The following is a 10,284-nucleotide window of genomic DNA, read 5'->3' as shown; positions in this document are numbered from 1 at the left end:
GGTATTCCCTTGTTGTAGTACTCTCCCCCCTTTCCTATGGGTGTGGCTTCCTGTGAGCCAAACTGCTGTGATTGTTGTCTCTCTTCTGGGTCTAGCCACCCAGTGAATCTACCCGACTCCAGGCTGGTACTGGGGATTGTCTGCACAGAGTCCTGTGATGTGAACTGTCTATGGGTCTATCAGCCATGGATAACCAGCACCTGTTCCAGTGGAGGTGGTGGGCGGCGGGGGGGGGGGGGGGGCGGTGGTCGGTGCAATGAGTTCTATGAAAGTTCTTAGCTTTGGTAGTTTAATGCTCTATTTTTGTGCTGGTTGGCCTCCTGCTGGGAGGTGGCACTTTCCAGAGAGCATCAGCTGTCATAGTATGGAGAGGAAATGGTGCTGGGCGGGGCCCTAGAACTCCCAAGATTACATGTCCCTTTGTCTTCAGCTACCACGGTGGGTAGGGAAGGACCATCAGGTGGGGGCAGGGCTAGGCATATCTGAGCCCAGACGCTCCTTGGACGGGTCTTGCTGTGGCTGCTGTGGGGGATGGGGGTGAGATTCCCATGTCACTGGAGTTGTGTACGTAGGAGGATTATGGCTGCCTCTGCTGAGTCATGCAGGTTGTCAGGGAAGTGGAGGAAAGCTGGCAACCACAGGCCTCACCAAGGTCCCATACAAACTGAAGGGCCAGTCTCACTCCCACCATGCACCCCGCAACAGTCCTGAGTCTGCTTCCAGGCGGTGAGTGAGACGGGCTTGAAAACATGCCCCAGGCTACCCACCTCCCAGCTGCAAAATAAAAGGGATTGATTCTTCTCCCGCCTGTGGAGTCTGCACACTGGATTTGTGCCCTCCCCTGATTTCTGGCCAAGAGGCTTCTTGCCCCATTCAAATTGTTATGAAGTTCAGCTGGAGATTTCTTTCTCTCTGGAGTTTTACCCCCATGCTCCTCTGGCCACCCTCCCAGTGGATCCCTGTGATGCCAGGTAGGAATGGGCTGTCTGGGGAATCCAGCGAGCTCCCTAGGGCCTTTCTGCTGCTTCCTCTACCCCTGTATTTTGCTTGGCTCCCTAAATTGACTCAGCTCCAGGTAAGGTAGGAAACTTCTCCCACAAACAGACCTTCAGTTTCTCCAGTGGGTATGTGTGTTCAGGAGAAGAGGGTCTCCCTTTCCCACTTTTGTAGTTGGGGCACTCACAGTATTTGGGGTGTCTCCTGGGTCCTGCAGGAGCAGTCTGCTTCCTTCAGAGGGTATGTGGGTCCTCTTGAGATTGCTGGTTTGTTCTTCCAGTCAATCTGAATCTTAAATTTGCAAGCCACCGCATGCTGCTCTGTCTGGAGCTGCAATCTAGTCCTGCCTCCCATCCACCATGATAATCCCTCCCTCACTGGCTTCTTTTTAGTAACATGTCATGGTGCTGATCATGCATCAAATGGCACCAGCACCTGTTTTCTTCCTGTCTGTGTTCCTCATATATACACTTTTATTATTAAGTAGATGTAAGAATCCATTTAAAATAGATTTAGCTTTGGGGAGAAATTCTGTGTTGATTCCGCCCACACAAAGGTGCATGTACCCACACAAACAGTTCCTTCTAGAAATGCAAAAACAATATAGCAATGACACTAATGATCAAGATATTTTATAAAGGAAATCACCCAAATCCCATCACCAGAACACAGCTCTTTTTATTTACGCATTTACTATGAGTTTTTGTAAGTTGCAAGATCACAGTGTAAATACAATGGAGCCTCTTCCTTTTCAAAACCTGTTGCATGTATTCCTCAGACCGCTGCAGGTTTCAGAATGAGCATATTAAATGTTCTCATAATATGCCATGGAATGGATATGCCATAATTTAATTTGCCACCCATTATTGTTGGGCAATTCATTTGTTCCCAGTGTTATATTACTACAGCCAATCTCATAACAAACATCTTCATGCATGTATCTTCTCAATTCTGTTGAACTGCTTCCTGAGGAATAAAATCTCAGGAAGAAGAATTATTGAGTTAAAGGTCAGGAACAGTCCTAGGACTCTTGCTTCAGTTGACTGGGTTGCCTTCCACAAGTGTGGGTCCCTTTCTAAAATGTGCATACCCTCGGCACTAGCCAGCTTTCCCCTTTAGCCACCCAAACCTGTCCCACTCACTCTTGGTGTCTTAGTTACTGCCTGTTGTGTGGGGATCAACTTCTATTTGCTCTCTGGGTGCTCTGCACCATGGTTTCAAAACAATGTAAACCTGTTTTGGGAAACACACTCAGCCGATGTGGAATAGCCTCTCAGCTCCAACAGCTGAGAGTCCACAGTAATTATCTTTGGGGGATGCCAGGCTTGGCAAGTAAGGAGCAGATGCGTTTGTTTCTCAAAGCCCACATTGCAGAGAACTTTCCCCCACACCCTTAACAAGTGAACCACAGTGCTCTGACGCAAGCAGCCTTATGCTGACTACCAGCTCCCCTCAACACCCACTATGTGGCAGGCCCTACTACAAATCAGATATGGCTCTTGCCCTCAAAGAGCCCACAAACTCTGGTAAAGACAGACAAACAAACAACTAACAGAGATGCAATGTGGTGTCATGAGCAAGTGCGTTGCAACTAGTCTGACCTGGATTGGGACTTCAATCTTGCCATCTTCTTGCTGTGTGGACTTCAGCAAGTGTGTGTGTGCGTGTATGGTCTTGGTTTCATTCTCTACAATTAGGAATAATGGAATAATATTAATACCAGCTTCCCTCCAGTTGAACCCTGGTATTCTTGCCTGGGGGATCAGGAAATGCTTTTCTGTCCCCCACCCCCACCCCCACCCCAGGGAGAATGTGCTGAAAGGCTCCAAAGGTCATGAGGATTGGGTCTCTCTCACCAGTCCCAGGACAGGAAGGCCTATTGGTTTACTGCAGTGAGCAGCCCTGAAGTGGCTGGAGAGTACAGAACCTCAGTGACTTGGGGCTGCCTGCAAAACCATTCGCAGAAGTTCCACTGTCTCTGCCTACATTATTTCTACCAGGAGGGGAAAGTAACGTGGCTCAGCTGACTATTCTTTCCCAAGTGCTAAACTGGCTTCCTTGATTAGAAAAACACAGCCTTAGGCTGATGGCCTTGCCAGCAATCAGTGCTAATGCAAGACCCAGCTGAGGAATACAGCAGACTAGGCTCCATGCCCAGTGCCACGAAGACTTCTGCCTTGTCCAGGACATGGTCCAGAGATAGAAAATGCTGATTTTCTAGCAGAGCTACTAAGAGTCAACATTTACAAGTGCCAGCAATGGTTTTCGTGCAACGAAAGGCACAAGAGTGGGGCAGCTCTCTTCTTGTCACACCCCAGAGTCCATTGGTAAACTTTCCCAGAGGAACTGTCAAATGACAATGGCCATGAATGGACATGTCCAGCAGTACAGACAGCCACATGGGTCACAGAAGTACCCATCACTACTGTAGTTAGCACACTCTGCCCATCAAGAGTTGTACTCTTTCTGGGAACAATCTGCTGTCTTACCATGGCTAGGAATCTACTGTCCACATCTAAAATAGGTGCACTTTCCATTCAATTTATCCATTTCTTATTACACCCCTGTGGAAAAAGCATTTCATATGGCCAGCAGTCCAGACAATGCATTTTGGGAAATACAGAACTCTTCCAATCCCCTTATTTTTTAGATAAGGAGATTGAAGCCCAGAGAAGGAAAGGGATTTGCCTGAGCTCACCCAAGAGGTCTGAGGCAGGGTAACAATAATTCAGCTGTAGCACTTTCAGAAGGGATGTCTCTAATCTGTTTTTCAGATTGGGAAGCCATTAGAAGGTTTCAGCAGTGGGGATAATGCAATTGAATTAGCATTTTAGGTAAATCGCTTCAGCTGATGTGTGGAGGAGACTCTAGAGGGATGACAGTGAGGAGACAATGAAGAGTAATCCAGGTGAGAGATAATAAAGACCTAAATTTGTGCAGTAGCAGGAGGGTAGATGAGGTAAAGATACATTCCAGAAATAATTAGGAGGTAAACCGGCAGGACCTGATGGCAGATTAGGTGGGGGAGTGGAAGGAGTTAAGGGTGATGCTGAGAAATCTGGTCTGGGTGACTGGGTAGATGCCAGTGCCATGCAGTGGAGAAGCTGTTTGGATGGAGTTAAGTAGGTTGAAGACTTCCATTTCAGTGGCTGTGGAATGACCAGTGTAGATATCCAAGTAGCATTTGGCTTTATGCGGGGAAGGTTTTGGTAAGAGACCAAGATCAGGGAGATAACTGCATATTGATGAAAGTTAAAGCACAAGAATGAGAGAAATAGTCCAGGGAGAACCTGTAGAGGAAGTAGAAGCAATAGACCAAGGCTCAGAAACTCGGAGAACTCAGTTCTGACCTCCAAGGAACTCACTATCTAAACCTTATTCTTCCTCCAGAGTTCCCCTCAAAGCACCTCCTCCAGGAAAGGAATGCTGCCCTAAGAGATGTACGAGGTGTTGGGTCAATTTGGAGGACAGAAAATTCATATGTGATGGCATAATTAAATGTCTTCTGTTAGCACACCGGATTTTTTTTTTTCACTGCTTCAATGGTCGTTTTTTATTAAAAGAAAAACAATTCAAAATATATAAGAAATTAGACTTTTATCAATACACAAATAATTTTACTTAAAATCAACCCAGTTACATATTTTTTAAAAATTGCAGAACCTCTGCACACCAATGTCCACAACCTAGAATAGGTTCATGTGAAACCTGCAGTCCTACCCCGGAGCATCAATAAGTGATGGTCCAGGTACTCACTGACATGTTTCTCTTGACACCGAGATGGTTGCAAACAAAACACCATTCTTCCCTGGATGAAGCAAGAGTTCACATAAAAGAGCTTTATAAAATGTCTATGAAGGAGAATTGGTAATATCAGAAGAGCTCCAGCACTTTAATTGAATATAATCCTCTATTATTCTTTTCTTGATTTAATTTCTGTAGCTCCTGAAAACTTACTTCAATCTTGTTGAGCTCGGAATAAACAGATATCTGAGATTTTACAAGCTTGTAAAGATTTATCAGTAGCCTCTTTGCTTCTGGCATCATTACTATAACAGTAAAATTTGCATCCAGAAGTAGACATATCCAATCCATAATCTGGTTCTAGGTAGGTGGGTATATTCCAGGAAGAGTCATAGTAGCATTTTTGCTACACTTCAGATAAAGGAAATACAAATACTTGAGAAACAGCGTGGTATGCTGTGCTGGGATGTTTTTCAAATGAGGCAGAAGAAATGTTTCGCTATATGCTGAATGAAGAATTGCATTAAGTAGAGCTGCTCCTTTTGGTATCACAGGGCATGAAGTGGTCTCCTTTGTTTTGTCCTGGGGCTTTTTATTTAACTCTTGATCACAGTTATTGCATTTATCTTCTTCAGGATTGAAGCCATTTTGAAGAATTTCAGTTTGCTCTTCCATTTTCTCATCATGTACAGAATTACTATAGTCAAAAACTGACTCCATACTGACATCTGTTTCTTGAAGACTGTCATCACCAATGCTCAAGAAAATTTTTAAGCAAGCACAGGTGACCGATTCAGGAATGTCAGGGAACTGCTGCAGACAGAGTTGTAACACCTGTACATCTTTCTTTTTTAAGGCAATCTCCATTAAGTCAGGGCACAAACTGTAAGAAAGCACATGCGTTTGGATAAGCTGCATCAGACAGTTCCAGGGATAAAATGATCGTTCTGCTTTACACCTTTCCAGAAGTCCTGTTACTGTGTCCCCAATGACAGTATGAAAGTCAGGTGTCTGCTTCAGAGCCAAAAATTTCCATACTTCTACTTCAATGTGCTTTTCTGAATCTTTCATTATGGTTGACAAAAGTTGTTTGGATGGTGATACCTCTGGCTATAAACTCACTTCAATTTTTCATCTCCTTAAAATTCTTCTTAACTGCTCTGAGTTCTGGGACCCAAGTCCACATCCTTGAGGTGTTTCCCAGTTTACAAAAATGGGGCACAACATGAGTTCCTGGATCTTGACTATGCTTGAGTTTTCCAAGAGCACCTGCTAATGATGACACTTCACAGTTGTATGGAATCACAGCTAGAGATTTTCCATGTAGCATAAACAAATTTTCCCCATAATACCAGAGTTGACCACTGGTCCCTTGTGGTAACTCTTTTGAAGTCTGTAGTGTTTGAAATTTTATGTTCCATACAGAGAGGCATTCCTTAGAAGCTGCTAGTGGACTTCCTAGGACTGTGACGTGATCCTGATCCAGGGCAGTGAGTGCAACTCCATTTGGAGCATTACCAGACACAACAGCCTTGAGCAACAGTGATCTAACTAAGCTCTGATTTTTTTCTGGGTCAGTTGGACGTATTGGTATCAAGGTTTCATATATACAACCATCAGAGCTTAATGACATCAAAGAGATGAATTTTTGATCTACTGATGCAGTAAAACTCTCTATAAAAGAGTTTTTGTCTTGTCCAAGTAAGAGTGTATATTTGGTTAAGATATGTGAGTTAAACATTTGCACCTAAGCAATGTAATTTCCATGTTTTTCAGTAATAAACATTAAAACAGGAAGTCTGAATACTATGAAAAACTTTGTCCATTTAATCACTTCATGAGAGATAACAGTTTCAATTTTCTGCTGGGGGTCTGCAAGCAAGGCCTCTAAACCATAAACAACACCTTCCTTGAAGAGCACCAAGGGTCCTGACCCTTGCACTGAAAGTATCCTATATACTTCAGCTGACAATGTAGCTTTAAATACTTTATCCCTGTTTACATCTTCATTATTCCATACTCTTAAAACTTTATTATCGTGTACAACAATATACTCTCCAGTTTGAAGGTTGCACACAACTGGACATGTTATAATTTGACCCTGTTTCACTGACCAGCTCCCCAAGGGTTTCTATTCAGAAACCTTATAGAGGATCACGATTCTGCCACTTTCTGTCACTAGAAACTGGTCTATTTTGTCACTCTGCTTCATGCCTAGGAGTCCTTCAGGTCCCGCACTCAGGACTACCAAAGACAATGTGAATTCTTCCTCCAGCGCTGCCATTTTGAGCAAACCTAGCACACCTGATTCTAAAGAGGTACTGAGAAAACTTGTAGGAAGATGCAGTTTTCCTCAGATGGGTGTGTATGTTTGTCCCTTTCACCTTGGAGTCTAGTTATGTGTACATGTCTTATCCCCTCAGTAGGCAGTGTACTTGCTCCTGAGAGAAAGGAGTCCTAAATTCTCAGAAGTCCCCATGGAACCTGAAGAGTACCTGGCATGTAGTACTCAATACAAATTTGCTGAACACATGAATGAGGGTGAAGGTGGGGAAGGGTCTCAGGCCAAATAAATAGTATGAGCAATATCCCACAAGTAGGGAACTACGGGAAATGCAGAATGATTGAGTGTGGCCCATGCATAGACTACATGAGTGATGGAGAAAGAGGAAACATAGGAGACTGGCAAGATGGACTGGGACCAGGTGTTGTGGCCTTGAACACCAAACTGTAGGATCTGATTACCTTCAAGTGCTATAGAAAGCTGGACAGATGCTGTAACTGTGGTGGGTCTGAGCAGAGGTGAGCTGTCCCTCAGAGGCTCTTTTTTGCTTCCCTTACCTCCTGTCAGGGAAGCAGTGATGAGGGCTCTGTCAGCTCCTCCTGGCTTTCTCTTGCTGGATGCTGCCTGCAGTGCCCAAAAAAGTCACCATAAGCAAAGTTACTGTAATTTGCGGGAGCCAACCTCCCATTCCATTTCATTTTTTCAGTATCCAAGAGGAAAAGAGGTAGGTCTAAAGCCTGAGGTACCATGGACTCTCAGGAAAGCTATGAGAAGGGAGTCCACAACCCTGCCTCATTAGTTCATATACAAAGGTGTAAGTTTGTCACTTCACTTCCTCTTGTGGCTTCTGAATGCTGGGGCTCAAGTCAGATATTCTCAGCATTCATTGCCCTGGAGATGGTCTTTTTTAATATCACAGGCACCTGTGACCTTCCACTACTGCATGTCCAAATTCTCTCTAGTCTGAAAAATTTAGTGACAATGTTTCCTCTTGCAGGAAGCAGAGCCCTTCAGCTCAAAGTGACTGTTTCCTCAGAATGTCTATATTACTGCAGCTGTAGTCCTCAACCTTATTGCCTGGATACACATTTTATATCCTGCCCTTTTCCCACACAAAAATAGTTCAGGTCCATAGTAGGGGGTATGATGGAATTATCTGGAGACAGGATGTTAGAGTGGACAGACCATGCACACTACAATCAGGCAAACCTAGATATCAACACCAGCTCTACCACTTCCTGGCTTCATTACCTTAGACAAGTTCCTTAACCCTCTAAGAGACTCAGTTTTCTTATCTGTATATGGCAGAATATAATAGGATGCTGACACAGTTGTTGAAATTATTAGATGAGAAAAAAGCAAAGCATCAGTAATAATACCTGGCAGGTTTTTGGCACTCAAAAATAATTCATTCCTCTCCTTTGCCTTCAATATTCTTCACAGGGCCTAGTATACAGTTTTCATTCATTGATCCAGCCAGTTATCAATTAAAACATTACTGGGGAAAGATAGTATGTACATTGACATAAAAATTAAATACTTAGGAATAAATCTAATGAAGAGATCTATTCAAATGGAAAGATTTACAATGTTCACGAATAGGAAGAGTCACTATTATAAAGATGTCAGTAGTTTCCACACTGATTTATTAATTCAATGCCATATCCTGAGAGTTGTGTGTGTATGTGTGCAACTTAACAAGCTGCTTCTAAAATATATATGTAAAAAGTCAAGAATAGTTAAAGTATCCTTGAAGGAAGAAAAAGGGGGGAAACTTGCTCTACTATGTATCAAGATTTATTATAAAGCTATAGTAATTATGACAGTGTAGTATTGTCTCAGAGACAGACAAATAGAACAAGGAAACAGAATGTAAAGTCCAGAGACAGATGTACACATACATTGAGACTTGATGTGTGACAAAGGAAATATTTAAGTATGGATTTTAGTTAATAACAATGTATTAATACTAGTTTATTGATTGTGAGAAATATGCCATACTTATGTAAGATGATAATAATAGGTAAAACTGGGTACAGGGTTTATTATAACTCCTTGTACTATCTTTACAACTTTTCCATAAATCTAAACCTATTCTAAAATACTTTTTAAAACTTATTTTAAAACAAGTAAAAAAATCAATTCCAAGAGGATTAAAGAAAACTAAATGTATAAGGCAAATTATAAGAAAGATTATATAAGAGAATGTATGAATAATTTGGGGGTAGGAAACACTTCCCTGCATAAGATTTTAAGAAAAGAATCACAAATGAAAAATAGACTTGACTACATTTAAATTAAAAATTTTTATTAATAATATAATATGATTAAGAAGGGGTAAAAAAATAGCTACAGATTCTACTTCCAGCAATAGACAAGTAAGCTCCTATTGACCCTATCCTACTACAGATTAAAACTATGAACTCTGGAGAAAAACAAAACAAAATATAAATACACTACTTGAAGGCAGTGTGGAGAGATCAAAAGCAGGCAGATAGTGGAGGGGGGTCAACACTTAGAAGAAGAAAATGGCACTGGGTCAGTTTCCCATTACTTTTCTGGTGTTTAGCTTGAGGACAGGACCCAGTCTGTACCATGCAGAGCAACTTAAACTGTGATGGAAAAGCTGTAGTCTTTCTGTATTGAAGAACTAGAGTACAGAGTTCATAGCAAACACAACTACTGAGAAGTAAGGAGGAAGTCCTCCAAAATGAGAAAGCCAGAAAGAAAGAGCTTCGAATCCTACGTATAAACTACATCCAACTCTCTGCTGACCCCAAACCATGCATGTGTGTGACAGACTCTAAGGAGAAGACCTAAGACTAAAAAAACTGAATTGTTATTTAAGCTGTTACCCATTGCAGAAGAGAAATAACTTGCAATTTGAGTCCAGCCGGTCTAGTTGCCGGCTAACACAAACAAAACAAAACGAAACATAAGCAAAATCAATATAACAAAACAAAAATCAACACTCTTCAAACGAAAAGAGCAAAACCAGGGTCCCCACACATACGAAGAACCAGAAAAGCATGAGGAAAACTCAAGAGAAAAGGCAATCAACTAAAAGTAGCCCTAAAATGATTCAAATGTTGGAATTAGCAGACAAGGATTTTTAAAGCAGCTATTATAGATATGCTGAAGGGCATAAAGGAAAATATGCTTATAATGAATGAAAAGTCAGAAAATATCAGAAAAGAAATGTAAAAATTATAATAAAGAACCAAGTGGAAATTCTAGAGCTGAAACATATAATATCTGAA

General features: G+C 42.1%; 1 pseudogene; it reads right to left on the bottom strand.

Moving 5' to 3' along the window:
- Positions 1-4,591: 4,591 nt before the first annotated feature.
- On the bottom strand, positions 4,592-7,036 carry LOC144338458 (nucleolar protein 11 pseudogene; annotated as a pseudogene).
- Between the last annotated feature and the right edge of the window lie 3,248 nt (positions 7,037-10,284).

This window comes from Macaca mulatta, chromosome X, assembly GCF_049350105.2.
Source record: "Macaca mulatta isolate MMU2019108-1 chromosome X, T2T-MMU8v2.0, whole genome shotgun sequence".
Classification (NCBI taxonomy): Eukaryota; Metazoa; Chordata; class Mammalia; order Primates; family Cercopithecidae; genus Macaca; species Macaca mulatta.
Note: the sequence above shows the minus strand (reverse complement) of the source record. Positions and strands in the feature narration are given on the sequence as shown.